This window comes from Cryptomeria japonica, chromosome 11 (genome assembly GCF_030272615.1).
Source record: "Cryptomeria japonica chromosome 11, Sugi_1.0, whole genome shotgun sequence".
Classification (NCBI taxonomy): domain Eukaryota; kingdom Viridiplantae; phylum Streptophyta; class Pinopsida; order Cupressales; family Cupressaceae; genus Cryptomeria; species Cryptomeria japonica.
In genome coordinates, this window is record NC_081415.1 from 573,992,843 (window position 1) to 574,013,552 (window position 20,710).

Genomic DNA, 20,710 nt, shown 5'->3' on the forward strand with positions numbered 1-20,710 from the left:
TGAGTTGGTACGATTCAAGGGTTGAAAGATCTCAAGATGATCTGGCAAAATGAATGTGCCTAGGAAGATGTTTGTTAGTAGTTGAAGAGGTTAGATGAGAAAGGAAGTGACTCTAGGGTATTGAAGTCATTAGAGAGGCTAGTAACCTTGTGAGGACACTTATCACTTTGTGAAGAACAATCAGCTTTTTTATTTTGTGAGTTGGGAGAAAGAAATCTCCCTAACTAAATAAGTTTGGTGGATGCTCTACATCAACCCCCCTCTTAGTATTTTGGTCCCTTAAACCAATTCAATAATTGGTATCAGAGCTATGGTCCCTCTCTTGAAAAGATTAATAGCTTGAGGGAGATCCTTGTTGGTTGAATCATGACACCTATGTGCATGACCAGAGAATTTCAGTTTGATGAAGAATTGTAGATAACTCTTGAAGATCTGGAAAGTGTTGAATCAGAGAATGAGGAATTGAAAGAGAATGTGAAAGTAACAAATGAATGTGTGCAAAATTGAAGAGAGAAGATCTAAAAATTTTAGTTGAGACAAAAGGAGGTTAACAATCAATTGAAGCAAGAGAATGGGACTATTAATTATTTGATGCAAAAGATTGAGGAGAAGAATAAGATAGAGGAAATTGTGAAACAAAAAAATCAAGCTAAAGTCTGAGGAATGCAAGAAGCTAGAGAAAGAAGTGAAGAAGATGAAGGTAGAAAATAAGGTTCTTGATAGTAGTAAGCTCCTAGAATAATTGATCAACATGAAAAAAGATCATTTGGACAAGATCAAACTTGGATTATAGTCGGGTGAGTGTTCAAATCAGAATGACAAAGAAAAAAGGAAACAAGTTAAGGTAGAAGGTGAGAAGAAATCAAAAGATGCAAGGAATATCTGGAATCAGAATACTAATTCTATAAGGCCATAAATTCATCAACCTAATGCACAAAGGTACCCATCTTTTAATGGTTATTATTTTCAATGCAATAAATTTGGACATAAGGCTACAAACTGTAGAAGCATTCAGTGTTATAGTTGCAAGAGGTTTGGCCATAAAGAAAATCACTATAGAAACCATGCTATGAATCATAATCTGGTTGGAGAAAGTAAGGTCAATTATAGCTATCATGGATATTGTTATACTTGCAATGGATATGGTGATAAAGATAATCAATGCAGAGCTAGATCTCATCCAGTAAATTTTGCAACAAAGATCATCAATTTTTTCAAGTGTAAGCAGGTCAGACATTAAACTAATCAATGTAGTAATGAAAATGAGAAGAAAAATACTAAGAGGAATGTAATGAAGAATGATATATCAAAGAAGAAAGAAAATTTGGTTTGGAGAAAGATGGAACTAAACAAAGGAAGTGAGCCTAGTATACAAAATCCATTGTAGGTACCTCCTCCTCTTGTAACTGAGCATATTGCTTTGGCTCAGGAGGAGTTATCTATTAATTGAAAAATATTTTATTCCTCCCTATCTGAGTAGATCATGTCATTAATCTAGCATGACTGAGTTAAAGAGGCTATCTAATAATAGAAGTTTTTTGTTTTTGCTAACATCATCGACAAGACATTTCTTGGAGGCAAAACCCTAAAGGATATTTTTGGCAAGATAAGCATTAGTATTTGAATTCATTCTTTCATTGTCATATCAATTTTTCTTAAGATTATTTTGAATAGTAGAAGAGTAGTATAGCAATAAAGAAGAACACACAATCATGAAAGGAAAAATTATCATCAGAGAATCAAGCAGCGTAGAGTTTCAAGTTTTGGAAAGAGTATTCTTGGAAATGTAGAAATTAGTTTGAATGATACAAAGTTGCAGAGGGTCACAGAGTTAGAGCACAAAGGACTAAATCTATGGATTGAATTCCTTTGGTTTGATGATGAAGAGGTTATAAGAATGATCCTTATCCATGTGTGGAGTGACAACATCATGTTGGATAAACTCTATCCAATCACGAAGGAGATTATCTCAGTTATCACTAGCTTATGTGACAATGGAGATGTTCTGGCTAAGAAATCGATTAAGAATAGAGAAGTGAAAACCCTAACCAACATAAAGAGTGAGCAATGAGAATTAATCATTGATAAGATCATTAATCTTGTTGTAAGGTATGTTTCTTACGACATTTCTTATAAGGTCTATTTTAGAAATAGGGAAGGTGCAACTTCGACAATTGTTGTGTATATGGCACATATGCTTGTGATGGAAGATAGATCATTCAACTTGTGTGAATTATTGAAGGAATTGTTGTAGGAATAAATTAAGATGTCAAAAGAGAAGAATTACCCCTTTCAGTTTGGATCATTACTTGTTTGTTTGGTCATGTATTGTTTGGGATCCCTTATGGCCAAAGAAAATGTAATATGTGAGTCTTGTGTTCCAGTTGCAAGAAAAATATTTAGATGTATGAATAGTTTAGGCAAAAGAGAGCAGACATGAAATATATATTTCAGAACTTTCATGGATATATGCAGTGTCAGTCTAGTATCCCCTGCTACTGGTTCTTCCAAGGGAGGTTCCTCCTTTAGAAAGAGAATAATAAGACAATCTATACCTACAAGTGTCTTGGAATCAAATAAATGAAATAATGATAAAAAAAGAGGAAGATATTGTAGTAATTGAGGATCTGAAGTCTCTAGTAGCTAAAGGAGAATTGGTTGTTGCTAGGTAGGAACTTAGAGAATTCAATGATGAGTCAAATTTGATAGACATTATTGGAAGCATGGATGGAATAAAAAAAATCACTAAATTGTGGCTGATTTTTGTTGAGTCATATAGAATTTAAAGTGTTCTAATGAACCATTTGGTTAAGAATAGTATCAACATTTAATACATTAGTAATGTGCTTCTAAAGTCTCCATGTGAAGTTCTTAAGGAGAAATAATTGGAGCAATCTATTGAAGCTAAGGTTTCAGAAGAGAAACATGTTGATATGCAGAGTTTATTGAAAGAATGTGATGATGAGAGGAAATCTCTATCTGTATGCATTGAGGAAATGAGATATTGTATCTGTAGTGCCAACAAAGTCTACAAGTAATCATCTCATGGCCAACAGCTGCAGTAAAGCATAAAGCTAAAATTGATGCCATTGAAGATGAATTGAGTTCATTAGGTAAATCCTTTGATTTTCTGGATGAAAAGAATGGTGAGTGGAGAAAAGAAAAACTATCTTCAAGCTAAATTCTTATACTTGCAGAGGCAGAGAGAAGACTTTGTGAGTGTTATCTGGAAAGTGAAAGATATTGTTGAGGAAAAATTGGAGCATTTCTTAGCATTGCTTGGTATTGTAGTTGAGTATGAGTAGAATCCATCTACTCTGGGCAATATTCCCCATGTTGTTGATTTGCTAGTGGAGTGAAAGAGCCTTTTAGTTACCATTAAATTAGCTGTAAATTATTGGGAGCTTCTTCTTCCAGAACTAAACAAGAAGTACAAGCTTATCTTTCCCAAGAAGATCAATTGGGAGTTCTTTTGGGTTGGTACTTAGTTTTTGACATTCCTTTTGTGGTTGTATGTATCTTGTTTTCTTTATTTCCTTTTTTTTTTCATCAAAGGAACCCTTTGTCCTTGATGTCAAAGGGGGAGAAATACATTTGGAGAAAGAAAGGTTTTGGAGTTAAGGAGATATATGAGTTAGGGGGATTTGAGTTGTATGTAGATATGTTTTTGAAATTGATATGTTTTTCCATCAATGACAAAGGGGGAGATTGTTAGACTTGTATTAATTCTATCATTGCTGTCATTGATATCAAACCAATCATTTGGTTTGGTCTGGATGGTATATGGAGTTGTATGCAATTGGTGTGTGTAGGTTTTTCTTTGAGTAGGTGATGCAAGTTCTTGTATTTCTATGAGATGTTATGAAGAAAGAGGTAATTGATCTACTGGAGTTATTTTCAAAAGACCCTTATCTCTAGAATTGTGAGTTGTGTTTACACTGGTCCCAATATTAGTTGTGTGTTTTGGTATCAACCATTTTAGTTGTATATTTCCATGTCTCATGGTTTGGTGTCTATGGTAAGCATGGAATTTGTATTTTGGAAGTTGGAGTTGTCATGTTTGGATTTTTTTGTTTATGGGTCAATACTTATGGGTCCATTTGACCCCTATCCCATTCTGGTAATTAAGGTATATGCATCAGTGAATGAATTATGTAAAGGAAAGTGTTTAGAGATCTTACAGAGGCCAAATTGATTATCATGATTACGTTTAAGGCTCTATTGGATAATGTGTTGATCTAGGCCTATATATTATCCAGGTGTGTGATATTTCTAGTATATATATAGAAGTATGTGATATCAGTATGACATGGTGATGATATAGTGGAGGGAGTAGCAAAGCATGAAGTGCAAGTTGCAAATAGTGAGTTAGTTGATGCAATCAGAGTGTGGAGAGTGTTGCAGTAATCCTTCACTAGATCTACTATAGGTGTTTATGGTTAGTAGTAAAAAGATGTTGTTAGATGCGATGACAGTCCCAAAGACACTAAGAGGGGGTGGGGCTGAATCAATATCTAACCGATTAGTGGAATATTTGAACTTATTTACAAATTTGCAACTTAAATTAATGTACCAGTAAACAAGAAATAGTGCAACAAATAGAAATATTAGAGACAACATAAATACACACCATAACACAAGATATTTGGCAAGGAAACCCGGCATGGGAAAAACCTCGATGGGATTTGTGACCTACAATATTTACTCATTGGCCAATATGAATAAATATTACTTACAACATGGGCCTACACATGCATGAAGGGCCAACAGCCTAGGGCTCACTTCTCAATAGAAGAGTCTAACTGACTACAAAAAGGATAATGAAATCCAATACAATGTACTACTCAAAATAGCATCTCTAATCATTGGTTCAGTACCGGTTTAAGCTAAGTCAGATACCTTAACCAAAACCTTTCGCTGTCATACATATATCAATAATAATAATCACCCATCCTTATACAAAATGACCTATAAGATCTCATACATATATGAGTCTTTACAATACATCATGTCGGCTTAAAAATAATCAATTACATTTACAATATAAATCATATAAACAAAACTTTGTCTCATTTCGGCCTAAGAGCTAGTATACTTCATTGCCGGTGTAATTTGGATGTCAGTGAATGTGCCTGTTGGTGTCGGTGCCTGCCGGTGTGTGATGTCTATGATGTTGATGTATGTGTAGAAACCTATTACCAGTTGGTTGCCATCAATGACAACATCAGCCATATTCTCATAGAGTGTAGAATGCCAACAATCTCCCCCTTTGGTATTGATGGCAACACTCATGAGAAAAATCCAAAACTGTTATCAAAAATGAAATCCAAAATCTAATCCCAAAAAGAGTGTGCTCCCCCTGAGAAAGTTATATCTTCTGTGCATTTATTTTTCTCCATAATACTCCCCCTTTGACATCAATGGCAAAGGTTGTCAAAAAGAATCAAAGAATATGAAAATTCTATCTCATAGCTTGTAACCGGTTTTGTACAAGTTGAAAAATGTCTGCCAAAATTAGATTTAGGCTCTGCATGAATTTGATATTGTCAAAAAGAATGGTTTATGTTTCCTAGAACATGTCAGTCAGATAGTGCATCTCTTGCTCTGGTGACCATTCTTCTTGAATTTTTGCCTTTAATAGCTCAACCCACTGAGTGATAAGACTGTCCAATCTTGGACCAAGTTTTCTTTTTAAGTTCTCGGGCCTTTAACCTTATTCTTTCTTTCTCTTTCTCAAGTTTTTCTAACTTCTCCTTAGAAACTGCCATTTCCTGTTGAAAAATTGAGATAAGTCCCGAAGAACCTATCATTTTATCTACAATCTCATATATCTCCTTCTATGTATTCTTGATTTCCTCCTCAATATCTTCAGTCAAGTGGTGAGGCTTGCAAGCTTGTCTATACAACTCCTTATATTCCAAAATTGTTGAGTTAAGTACCTGTAATAGTGAATCCATGTGCTCAGTACAGTCTTTGATAGTTTTCTCAAAGAATTCACCTTTCTCTTTATCTACTCTTTCCTTTATAGTTCCTCATTCACCTTATCTATGGTTAGAAAATTTTCAGCAATAAATTTCAACAATGCGTTCAATTTAAATAAAGAATCCTCAATGTGATCTATCTTACAAGTTGGTGCAATCATATACAAAATAGGTAATGTTTCATCAATAGCCTTAAATGCTAAGGCATTGTAATTTGTTATCCTCTTAATAGAATCCAATAGAATATCTATTACATTAGTGGGTCTGAATTCTCTAGTAGATGTGCTTGGTTTTGCAACAAATTTCCTATACTTTCCCAATTGCTTTAACTATTTCTTCCTTATTTCCATCAATTTCTTCCTCTTTAGTTACATCTTCAACTGGTTTCTCTATCTGTGTTATTACCTCTACTAATTTTGGTTTTTCAATCTATGTAAGTACCTCTGCAACTATCGGTTTCTCTATCTCCAATTTCTCAGTGTTAGGTACCTTATCCTCTACCAGTTTCTCAGTCTCTGGTTGCTTAGCTTGTGCCGGTATTTTAATGTTTTGAGAGTCAATAGTGTGTGTCGGTGACTTAGAGATCTCATTGTTCTTAGCATTGGTTGTCTTAACCTCTATAGTCTCTTTATCCACAACAATGTTAATATCTTGTGTATCTACATTCATGGTCAAAAGAATTTCAGAATCTGGGTTAGTGTCATCATGTGTTACTCCTTCAGTTGATTGTTTGTATGTACAGGTGTATTTGAAGTTATTGGCAGAGTATCCTATGTTGGTGGAGGAATGTTATCTGTGACCTTTATAATAGGTATACTACAAATTTTGCTTGTACCTTTGTCCTTTTGGTATACCTTCACAAAAAATTTGTCCATTTTCTGTCTCTCCCTTTCCTCTTTCTTTTGTTTTTCAACAAAGAATATGTCCCATTTTTCTGTAGTTTCATCAGTAATTTCTTTCACTCTCCCAACCATTAGGCTAACCTATTGGTGTCTACTCACAAAAACTAACCGGTTTTCTTCAGAAATTAGTTCATCAATTTCCTCTTTAGAATTTATAGGGTGTACAGCCAATAATGCTTCAATTTTTTAACTTTTTGTCTAATTCCATCACTGGCATTCTCTTAGCTTCTAATCTTAAATACAAGTCATTTGGTAGATCATCTACAACTTTAATCAAAACCTTCTTATAGATGTCTAAATGCAAAATAATACTAGCCTCTATAGTGTCCTTGTCTGAATCTTTGAATGAATGATACAATTTATTTACATTGCAAAGATTACCATCTTATGTTATCTTATTTACCAGTTCCTCTAGTGTAAGGGTATCTGATGTCTTAGGTTGTTGTTTCTTCTTTGGGGTTACTTTATTCTTAGGCTCCCTTACAAATTGCTTATTTTTCCTTAAAGTCCTTGTCTTTTTAGGAGAAGGAGAAGGTACTGCTGAGGGTTTCCTCTTCTTCCTCTCAACTCTCTTGAACTCATCTTCTTTTCCACTATCTATATCTGAAGAAGTGACAACCGATGAAACATGAGCTTCTGGTTCTAGTCCTTCCAGTTCACTAGCAAATATACCACTCAAGTTCATTACATTTTCCTTAACCTACTTAGTCATCTTGGATGCATCTCTAATAAAATTTTCTCTTATTTTTCTTTGCTTCTGCATCAAAACAACACTCTCAATGGTTTCAGAACTACCAAAAATTTCTTCAGATGGTTCCTTAGGTGCATCAAGAAGTGTCTTAGCATATGCTTCAAGAATATTTAGATCAACTTCATAACCCATTTCTATTATCCAAATAGTTCTAGGAGTAACAACTTCCATCCATGTTTCATCTCATTTGATTACAAAGAAAATTCGCTTATCATACTTATCTACTATGATTTTTGGTAACCTTTCTCTAGCTTTCATCTTATTTGGATGTTTTTGAAGTAGTCTGTTATAATGTTGTCACTATTGGAGCCCATATCGGTGATAGCTTCCATGATTTGTTTGCTTATCAGGATGTCATATCCAAAGTACTTATGACCAATATCGGGTATCTCTTTGGTGAAGTAAAGAATCAAACACACAAGTAGATTGCCAAAATGGAATGTCCCCTTCTTGTCACCCTTAATCCTCTTTAGGTTATCAATCAGTTCATCTTTAAGCCATTCACAGATATCAATCCTAGCATTGTTCTTGACCATCTCATATGCACTATGAATACATAAGTTGGAAATCAATTTTAATATATTTGTATGAGTTACTCTATAGCCAAGTACCATGCTCACATATCTCACATTTGCATCAATAATGTCATTAACCCTAAGAGATTTGTTGTCGTATGTAGCTCCAGTAAGGTCCATAACACCTTGTTAGGTATCTTCTTTGTTTTGTCTAGCCTACTACCAGTTGAGAGTAAACCAATAACTACCTTGATTGCTTCCTTTGAGATTTTAAAAACAAAGTCTACCCACATAAACTCTCGATGAACTCTACTTAGTACAAGACAAACTACCTCCTTCAAAAATTTAGGTATGTTTAGTATTTCAACAAATCCTAGGTCTCCTACAATCTTGTGCTCCAGTTTAACCAAACCTTGTTCATTAGTAATAACATCATTGTACATGTTTTTCAAATCATCAATCCCTAAATTTTCTATATTGTCATGATGTAAATTATAGGGACTTCGGTAAAAGCGTCTTCCTTTAGAATTTTTGAAAAAGCTTCGATAGAATCATCTTCCTTGGTAATTTTAGGGATGATCTTAAACATGGGCCTAGGGCATTTAATGTTTTCTACCATAGTAGGGTTTTCAATAAACTCAGATGTAGAAGATGAAGATGTCATTTTGAAAGATAAATACTTCTCGCTTGAAATCCTTGAATGCCTGAAAACGCTTTGTTGCTTCGCCTTTGGATGCCTTTGCTCAATTTCACACTCTCTGAATGCTTGGATGCTTGGTGGATTGAAATGAGGGTTTTATGGTGCTTTATAATCAAAAAGTTCTTGAAAAATTGCATTAAATGCTTGTCGCTTAAGTGAAATCTTAACACATCTATCAGTAAAGAAGAAATGTGTCTTGTTACCATCATTTGAGGGTAGAATGCAAGATTTTCAACTTGTTGCCATACACCTTAAGGATTATTCCTTAGTTAGATGAAGAATCTGCTACTAGTGGAGGGTTACTCTGTTCTACTAGTGCAGAGATAGATTCATCAACTCTCTGATCTTTCTTCTTAATCCATTTTTTTGAAAATTCTTGCTTTATTTCATTTATCTTTCCTTTTCCCTTCTCATTAGATCCTTTATTGTTCACCGGTATAGTCTTGCTTCTACAAAATTTTGCAACATGCCCAATCTTATTAGATGCATAACAAGTTACAGTATTCCTCTAAATAGATTTTCCATATCCTTGACCAGTTTGTGCTCTACATTGATTAGATAAATGTCCAAATCTACCACAAACATAGCATTTCATATTCATTCGGCAATTTTATGAATTGTGACCAACTTTATTGCATTTGGAACATTGATCGGTGGGTAAATTTGTATTCTGATTATTTCTATATTTGCACTGATTTTCTCTATGACCAAATTTGTTGCAATTGAAACATTTCCAATTAAATTTATAAGCATTAGGTTGTCTTACTGGTTTGCTATTACCTTGATTATTTGTAGTCCCAGAACTTTCTCCATGTTCAAATCCAAGTCCAATTGTATCTCCATCAGGTTTTTGTCTTTTCAGCATGTCATCAAGTCTTTCTAAACTTTTCTTGAATTTGTCTTTGTGTTCATTTGTAGTGATCAACTCATTTTCTAGAATGCCAATTTGTCTCCTAAGCTCCTCTTTATCATGTTGCATGTGAATCAGATCTATCTTTAGCATATCATTCTCATGACAAAGTCTTAGATTTTCATTTGCTCCATCATTAAGTCTTCTAGTCAATTCTTCTTCATTCTTCTTTTTGTCTTCAATATCCTTACATATCCTCATGGTTAAATCTTGCATTTCATTCCTCATGTTAGTGTTCTCTTGCCTCAACTTTTTTGCAATATCACTAAGAGTTTCATTTTCATCATCATGTTTATGCATTTTCTCATGAAGTTCCTTCCTCTTGTTTTATGCTATAGCCAAGTTCTCCTGAAGTCCTTTAATGAATTCCTTAGCAGTCCTTAGATCTTCTTCAAGATTGATATTCTTCAATTTTTCTGCATCAAAATCTTCAAGAGCTCCTTCCAACTGTTTTCCCAATCTCTCCATCAGTACTAGTTTTAGAATCTTCCTCAAGCTGTTAGGCTTTTGCAAATAGAGGACCAGGCTCTAATACCAATTGTTAGATGCAATAATAGTCCCAAAGACACTGAGAAGGGTGGTGAATCAATGTCTAACTGGTTAGTGGAATATTTGAACTTATTTACAACTTTTCAACTTAAATTAATGTACCAATAAACAAGATATAATGCAGCAAATAAAAATAACAGACACTACATAAATGCACACCATAACACAAGATATTTTGGCAAGGAAACCCCACAATATTTACTCACTAGCCAAAATGAATAAATATTACTTACAATATGGGCCTGCACATGCAGGAAGGCCAACAACCTAGAGCTCACTGCTCAATAGAAAAGTCTCACTAACTACAAAATGGATAATTAAATCCAATATAATGTATTTCTGAAAATAGAATCTCTAATGCTTGGTTCAATACCAATTTAAGCTCAGTCAGATACCTTAACCAAAACCTTTTGTTGTTATACATATACCAATAATAATAATCACCTATCCTTCTACAAAATGATCTATAAGATTCTCATACATATATGAGTCTTTACAATACATCATGTTGGTTTACAAATAATTAATTACATTTACAATATAAATCATATAAACAATACTTTATCTCATGTTGTCTTGAGAGCCGGTATACTTCTTTGTTGGTGTAATCTGGATGCCGGTGAATGTGCCTACAGTTGTGTGATGTCTGCGATGCTGATGTATGTGTAGAAACATTTTACTAGTTGGTTTCCATCAATGACAACATCAACCATATTCTCATAGAGTGTAGAATGCCAATAGATGTTTCACCGGATCTATTGTAGGGTTTGTGAATTTTGATCTAAGCTTATCTTAGAACTAATCTCATGCATTTAGAGATGTAAATTACTTCATTTCAATTACACTTTTTGTAGTGTGCATTCTGGAAGTAAACTGATTTTGTAATACTTTTGGTAGGAAATTCATGCATTGCATCTCTTGTTATTCAATGTTCATGTTTAGGTTTTATACAAATATTCTCAATATACAAAATTAAAAGTTTTGTTAGCCAAATTTATAACCTCATATAATACACATTGCACTATTAATAAAAATTAAACTTATTTCTCCAATAGTTTTAATTTACCCAATTTGGACATTCATTAAGTACAAGATTGGCGCTTCCACTACAATGGCTTGACAAAAGAATTGAAATATTAAATGAATCCATAATGAAGGTAACATGAGTGCCAATAAAATAATTCACTTTGAATTTCGGGAAATAACATGGAATAAGGGGTTGCACCCTTACCATTTTCTATACTTTAGCACAAAAAAATCATTTGTAAATAATTGATATCTCTAAACATCTCAAGTACATAAATTTTGTAAAATATAGGTATGCTAATTTAGTGACCTTATAAAGATAAATAAAAAATATTATTATTGTTGGTGTAAATAATTATTCATCATGGATATTATTACACCTTACTTAAGTTTACTTAGGAAATGCATTTCATAGTAGTTTGGGTATGAGACACTTGGGTGTTTGTGCCACATTAGGATAGTGTGTGTAGGAGAATTTCCACCTTTTGTGGACTTATCTTGTTGTTACATTCCATATTCAGTGGGTGATCCACCTCATGTGAAATATTATATTGTTTCTCCTACCTACCCACACCTATTTCATGCCTACCCTTGTTTCTTATTGAGCCACATGTCATGTTTGTGTGCTCACATATCCGTATAGCCTTGCCTATATAAGGAAGCTCATATTCATTGTATGTAATGCATGATGATCCAGTTGATCAGTATTTTCTCTTGATAGAATATAGTTTATTTCTATCATCTATTTTGTCTCTCTTATTTGTGCTTTCCATTGCCTCTTGATCTTGGCAAAATATCACATGGTATCAGAGCCATTAGAGTGCCATTGGTTTGCCAATAGAGATAAATTTGGGGTTTTGTATTTTGGAGCTTTCTATTACAAGTTATTATTGGAGCTTGATGGGTCAAATCTGAGGTCACCATTGGATTTAGGAGGTCCAAGAAAGTTAGTTTTGCCTTTTGTTTCATCCAAATCTGACTTTGGAGGCCAAATCTAGAGACATTTGAAGTTTGAAGCGGCGACGAAAAGTTTCAAGAAATTATAATTTTGCAAGAAATTTTCAAATAGTGATATCTCACTCATCTAGACTCATCTTTTCGAGAAATGTTTTTTGTTTTGGGGTAGAATTTCATGATCTGTATAGTGGTGCAAGAGTTTTCTGATTTTTGGATACAGGTTTTTAGAAATCATGAAATCCTAATTTTTACAACTTTGGAGGCTTCATTTGGGCTCATATGAACTCTTTTTCAAGCACCATTTTTTTTAAAGTGCATATTTTTTCATCCACTTTCATAATTTGCCATTTGTTTGTAGTGATTTTAAGTAGAAATTGTACTTTTAGTATTTGGTCATTTTTGGCATATTTGGTACTTGTATTTTGCTTGGATATCAGTTTAGATCACTAGTAGTATTTGTTGAAGTCTCTTATATCTCATTTTGAGAAGTTGTAAATTGAAATCAGAAGTCCACTTTGCCTTGTTTTGCAAGTGGCCCATTGTATACACACTACGTATAAAGTGCCAAATCACCTTTTTTGGGAGAATTTCTTGATTGAGTATTTTGGGGGGGTATCTTGTGTGGTTGTGCCTCTCTCTATCTTGTGTTTTTTCATTTTGGTGCTATGGGTTCTCCTAAATTTACACTTTGAACTCCTTGTAATTATGCATCATGGAAGATTAAGGCATGGAGTAAACTAATGGAAAAATGACTCATTCATTATGTAAATGAAACTATAACAACACCACCTAATCCTAAGGCTGATCCTAATGCTCAAATTGAATGGCTTACTAAGAATGCTATGGAACTTGGAACTCTTAGAAAGTATGTATTAGATGACCTCATTTTTCACATTCATAAGTTTACAACAATTAAAGAGGCTTGCGATATTTTTTAAAAATTATATGGTTGAGTTGATGAGATTAAGGGCTACAAGCTTGATAATGAACTCACAACTTTGGATCCCAAGGATTTTGATACAATCCAAGATTATGTCACAAAAGCAACTGAGCTAAGAGCAAAGCTAAAGGATTGTGGAATTGACAAAAAGGATGCTCAATTGGTTTACAACTTGTTGGACAAGCTTCCTTCAGAGTATGCAGCCTTTGTATCTAGCTTTCACACCCATAGGTTAGCTCAAGGCTCCTCATACACTTATCCCTCATTTCATTCATTCACAGAGATGTTGATACTTGATAAAAATATGTTGACCACATTGGGGATTCTCAAATCTTCAAAGTCACAAGCTTTGGTGGCTAACAAAGGGAATCAAATCAATCAAGGAAAATGCAAGAATCAAAAGCAATCTTCCTCTCCACAACAAGGTGATTCACCATTCTCACCTAAGAGGAAATCATATAAGGACAATATTTTTTGTGGATATTGCAAGAAGTCAGGACATGATGAACATCATTGTTACAAGAAGGATATTGATGAGTTGAAGAATCTTCTTGAGAAGAACAAAATCAACCCACCTTCTAGAATGTCTACATCAGCTTCTTCTTCCAAGGATAAAGGAAAGGATCACTCTTTTGGGATAGATAAAGGAAAGGGACAAGCTCTTTGTGCTACTACAAGTCATGATTCAGGGAGATGGCTTCTAGATTCAGGGGCTTCTCATCATATGGCATCTTTGCAGTCTATGTTTTCTACATTTGAGCCTTGCCACATGCTGCAGATTTTGATGGGCAATCATACATACATGGATGTGATTGGTAAAGGATCTATCACTATTGGGGATAACTCCTTCAATGATGTGTTGTGTGTACCCCACTTGACAAATAATCTTCTTTCCATCTATTAAATCACATATGGGGCAACCATGAAAATTGTGGAGTTCATACCTGATTTAGTTATCATTAGAGACCTAGATAGTGGAGCTATCATTACGACTGGGGTGGCTGATCATGCATCTTGGTTATACTCTTTTTCACATTTTGGTCCTATTGATGAGGTTGATTCTTCCTATGTTGATGATTTAGATTTTGAGGAGAACTTTGGGCATTTGAACTTGGGGATTCTCACATGTGACCCCGTTCTTGAGCCTTACATTTCATCTCCTTGTCTTGATATCACACCATCTATTGCACCTAATGATCCAGCTAGTATGATAGTTTTTCCTTCTTATGATTCAGTGCAGCATGATATTTATTGTCTTCTAGCTTCAGTTGATTGGGATGCCTACTTGATAGACATTGCAGGTTTGCTTATGGAGTCCTACATTACATATTTGGGAGACATCAATGATGACATTCATCTTCTCTTTGATGAAGATGATCCTTCTTTGATTGTTGCGAGGGATCACTCTAACCCTCTTCTGCATTCTCTAAATGATCAATCTTTAGAGGTTGACATGATTGTGGATACTTTAGTACAAAACTTGGAGGAGGTCTCTTTATCTTTTGAGGAGACATATGAGTCTTTGGATATTGTTCTACATTTTTCTCCACTAGATCTTGGAGTGCCTTTTTCAGCAATGTGGCACAGTTTATCACCTTTGGAGGGGGTAACTTTCAGCATCGACATGGGGACACTTGAGCCATTTTCAAAGATTCCTTTCATCATGAGTATGTTTGCTTCATCTTCCCTTCATGGTTACACCTTTGGTTTTGTTTCTTCCTAAGGGGAGGAATGTTGTTTAATGTTCGTGGAGCAGTTTCTTCATACATCATCAAGCTTCTATCATTGGTGGAGATTCCACATTGAGGGGGGGCTTTCTAGTCTCTCTTTGTCTTCTCTCATATGGGGGGGACTTTTTCCTCACATGGGGTTTTGTTCCTCACATACTTCTATGAGAGTTATTTGTATCTAGTTTTCATCTCTCTTTGGGGGGAGGGTTTTTTCCCATTGGGTTTTTCTCTCTTTCCCTGCTTTGTGAGAGATTTCATTGCATTGCTTTGCATGCATTTGCATTTTTACATGGGTACATAACATGGCCTCATAACCAGGACCCATCTTGCATTTCTTAGTTGCATTGTAGACTTTAGTGCATTCCCCTAAGTTGCACTGAATGGGGGGTGTTGGTCTAAATAATTATTCATCATGGATATTATTACACCTTACTTAAGTTTACTTAGTAAATGCATTTCATAGTAGTTTGGGTATGAGACACTTGGGTGTTTGTGCTAGATTGGGATAGTGTGTGTAGGAGAATTTCCACCTTTTGTGGACTTATCTTGTTGTTACATTCCACATTTAGTGGGTGATCCACCTCATGTGGAATATTATATTGTTTCTCCTACCTACCATTGTTTCTTATTGAGACACATGTCATGTTTGTGTGCTCACATATCCATATAGCCTTTCCTATATAAGCAAGCTCATATTCATTATATGTAATGCTTGATGATCCAGTTGATCAGTATTTTCTCTTGATAGAATACAGTTTATTTCTATCATCTATTTTGTTTCTCTTATTTATACTTTCCATTGCCTCTTGATCTTTGCAATATCTCACAATTCTATTATTGTATTTTTCAATTAATAATAATATACTATTTTGTAGGTAGGCAACAACCACTAACTAGCCCTACATACATTTGACACTTATGAGAAAATTGATGTTCTCATACATGTGGCAAGTCAAGATGTAATATGTGTCTCAAAAAGGGAGTACATGCATCCTAACTAAATGAAGTGAGACAAAAGACTAAAATGCCTAAGAAAACTTAAACTTGCATGTGAATACATCTATAATGTTAGTAAAGGTGATATCCTAAATAGGTAGATAAAGACACCATTTACACTAACACCCTCCCTAACTGCAACTTAGGGAGAAATGTATGCATGATGATGAGTATCAACTACTAGGCAATGTTAGGTACTCATATACAAGTTTATCATAAAGTGAAGTAAAAGAGAAAACTCATTGGGAATAAAACTCCTATCTAAAAGGGAGAATGATACAATAATTAATGTACAATTGAAGTAGACAAATTATAGAAGAAATGACTCATGATATTCCCTCAATGACAATGACTACTTCTATGCATAACTATGATGAATGTTCTTGATGAGAGATAAATGAGACACAATGTATCCCACCCATAATGTGATGCTTGTAGATTCTCAACACTGGAAGATAAAGATGATCCACTCTCATTGAACAACACCAAAAGTATGTGAAATATGACTTCTCATTCTAGATATGTTGGAAGGGATATCGATGTCTTTGATGTTTGTACATGATCCAATAATTAGATGTTATCATACTAGTTTCTAGACCTATAATGTTGAAAAGTAGTATGCATATTTTGTTGCAAGGAATCACTCGTGCATTCTGTGAAGTATTTTTGGTTTCATGTGTAGCAAAAAGTGATGATAACATAATGTATGTCAATGGATTGTAGTATTTATCATCATAATGCTCAAGAATGTGTGAAAATTATTAAAGGAAATACTTCACAAAAATGCTCCAAGGAATGAATCAAGACACATTTTTAAAGAGAAATTATAGTGATGTAGGAGCATCCCTGGTTCTTGACAATCTTGCATCAACCAAAAACATTTTCTTTCAGTTTGTTCCTTTTTTGCAGTTTCAACATTTTATTCTAAGTTTCTTGGAATTTTCTCACCAAATCTTGGAGAGATGGATTTTGATTGTGGACATGTTCATCTACCTTATCCTAAGTCTGTAGGACATTTGGATCTTTTTCTAGCAAGTTATCACTTCTAGAATCTAAGATAGTTTTTTGTCTTAGAACACCAGAACCGCTTGGACCTATTTATCTATTGGCGGATCTTGTGGATCACTTCCATAGCTTGCAAATATTCCATTCATTATTACCAATGTTCCTTGGAATGTAACTGACCTCCCCTTAGGTCTGCACTTCATTCTATAATTTTTCTTAAAGGAGCTCTTTGGTAGAGGCCGATCTTGTTTTTCTACACATTTCATTCTATTCATCAACATTTGTTCCATCTTGGGCCGATGTGGATCATTCTTGTTCATATAAATAAATGTAATCAAGCATGTAGTAAGGAATTATTATAACATAGGAGAACAATCCCAAGGTTAGGAGCTTTGTAGTTGGCTCACATTCTTTCTTGAGCTCGAATGTTGCATAACACGCATATTTTGTACTTAGCCTTGTTAGTTGAATCTTGTGAGCCCACATGTTGTCGATAGTTTGTAACTGATTTTCATGATAAAATATAGTTGGTTTATGTATTTCCTCCATCACATTAAGTTGTTTATGTTGTGTAACTCTTTTTGCATAATCCAGACTATTCTCTTTGAGGAATCTCTCACAGTGACTGCACCAAGTCGTATCAGAGAAGGATTTCATTCTAGAGATTGTGTTGTCATGTAAGATTTTGTTGTAGGGTGACAGATTGTAGATCCATCCTACAATTGCAAAGGACTTGCATGAAGATGGCATGAAGAGGAAACACAAATGATGGAACGCGTGGAAATGTAAACCTTACTATGATGGAAATATTGCATGGAATTGCAACCTGATTGGAATCTGTTGAAATGACCTAGAGAAGAGATCGACATGTTGAAGATGTGAGTGATGAGGAAGAAGAAGTATCTAGAGAACAAGGATAAAATATATCGGTGAATGATTTGAATGAAGAAAGGTTTATAAGAGAATTGTCAAGAGAATACTAGACCAAATTTTACCCCACCGGATTATGATGGAAATTTATATTTGAATGAATTGTTGGATTGGATCATGGAGATGGAAAAGTATTTTGATTTTGAAGGCACCACAGAAGATAGGAAGGTGAGATATGCTTGCACTAAATTGAAAGGTCATTCATCTATTTGGTGGGAACATTTGTAGGTAGATAGACAGAGAAGAGGTACAAAGAGAAGATAAAATATTGGGAGCGGATGGTTAGTAAATTGAAATTGAAGTTTATGCCCATTGATTATAAAGTGAATCTATTCCAGAAGTTGCAAAATCTGAAGTAGAAGGAATCTAGTGTGAAGGAGTATACCGAAGTGTTCTACAAGTTGAATATTAGATCCAGACATATGGATGATTAGATTGAACAAGTTGCTAGATATTTGAATGGGTTGTGGATGTCTATACAAGATGAACTTAGTTTAATCAAGTTTTAGAGTGTTGAAGAATTTGTAGAGCATATGAAGACAATACATACTTGTCATGCCCAAACTTTTGGGCAAAAAAAGGAACAATTTTTTTTTTAAAACAACATAATTACACTAAATAATCTACATTTAAAATGGAATAAATAAGTTTTTCCTTAACTAAAGGTTAACTCAGGATTAAATAGAATGGTTTCCTAAAGTTGGTTTAATCAACTCCATCATTATAGCGTCAATATTTCTACTTATTGACTCTAAACAAATGGGGGTAATTCTTTTCAAATTTGAAGAAGAATTTCCCCCTCATTTCATTTATATAATATTTTAATTCAAACCCTATCTAGGGTTGATTTATTCTTTTTATAACTCACCTTTTTTCTTATTAATTTCATATTTTCCTATCAAGCTAGCCCTAACCCGAAATTGGGTTAGGGTTGCTTGCTTTAACACATTTTATTGGAGGTGTGTGTGTGCAGGTGAAAGAGGATGAACTAGGGCCGAGAGATTTGAGGAGGGTCGAAAGAGAGGGAATGTGTTCGAAGTGTGGCTGAGGGAGAGGGTGCAGTGGTGGCTAAACTATGGCTCACCCTAGTGGTGGCCATGGCCGTCCATTGTGGTTAACCATAGTGGTAGCTGCAACCATCCACTGTGGTTTAACCACAGTGGCAGCCACAGCCATCCACTGTGGCTAACCCATAGTGGTGGCTGAGCCATCCACTACGGTTTAACCTGTAGTGGCAGCCGCACCATAATATGGCATCCCATGAGGAGGTGGGGTGGGGTAGAGCCCTTGGCTCCCCCATCCCTATTTTTGGCATTGGTAAAATCTCCCTTTTTAAAAAAACAAAAACAAAACTCTGTTTAAAGGGTTTTCATAGTAAGCACTATAATATACATTTTAATGTGTATATATATATATACACACACACACATGAGTTTTTAACAGTAAGCTGTATTCGAGATTTAAATATGGTATGGCCAGAATAGTTAGAATAAAGAAATCATTTCCTTTATTTCTAGATTACTCATAGTTTATTAAATTTATATAATTTAACTTTAATGTAGATTATGTGTTATTCATTCAGTTTAAGGATAAATACAATAGTTAAGTTATAGGTTTTAAAACATTAGGCATTTTCATTACAGTAAATATATATCTATATATTTATATATATATGAGTAAATATATATATATATATATATACTCATATATATATAAATATCTCTATCATATTTTTCCTATTCTATAAATGCATGTGTAGAGAAAAAGTTAGGAAATAGTGTAAATAAGATCCTATTGATAAACTTGAAAAGAAACGGATTTAAAATAATACATACATACATACATACATAGATAGATATATATATATATATATATATATATATATATATATATATATATATATGTATGTATGTATGTATGTATGTATTATTTTAAATCCGTTTCTTTTCAAGTTTATCAATAGGATCTTATTTACACTATTTCCTAACTTTTTCTCTACACATGCATTTATAGAATAGGAAAAATATGATAGAGATATTTTTATTAAGAACTGCAACCAACTATTTTAAAAAATCTATAATCCAAAAACAACAAGACAAGATGCAATATTAACATTAACTCTAAATATCTATTTATTTCTTTTCCTTTGTGTTTTGAACTTAAGCAAATATATTCCTTTTATTTAAAAGTGACTACTCTACTAACATTTAGAATTGCATTTCTTTTTTTCAATAGCAATAAGAACAAACTATAAATTTCATGCTTAATCTTTTTGTAGAAACATATCATTAAAGAAATAACTTCAACAATGCATTCTTCACTTTGCAAGAATATATACTTCAAATAAAAATGCATCTTTATTACATGGTAAAACAAATACAATAGTTACATTTAAAACACCATAGTTTCTTTTACTAAAAATAGGAAATAAATAAATCAAGCCTCTCATTTCTAATACATGAGGGCTTTTCAAATATATTCTCTTTTTTCTTCTGCAACTAAATACAATAAGAAATTTTTTTTTTCTTTTTTGCAATTAAATACAATAAAAAAATCTTTTTCTTTTCTGCAAATAAATACAATAAGAAATTCTTTTTCTTTTCTGCAACTAAATACAATAAACAATAGGATCAACCATAGCTTCCTTTCCAATCCTTTCCCAAGAAATATTGCAATAAAAACTTGTAGGTTGTGACCATGGAGGCTCACCTCCCAACCTAGGCTTACAAGAAGCCACCCCTGAGCTAGGAGAATCAAGGCTAAATGGGAAACACACAATCAATACACATACAAGCAAGAAAACTCACAACATTCACAC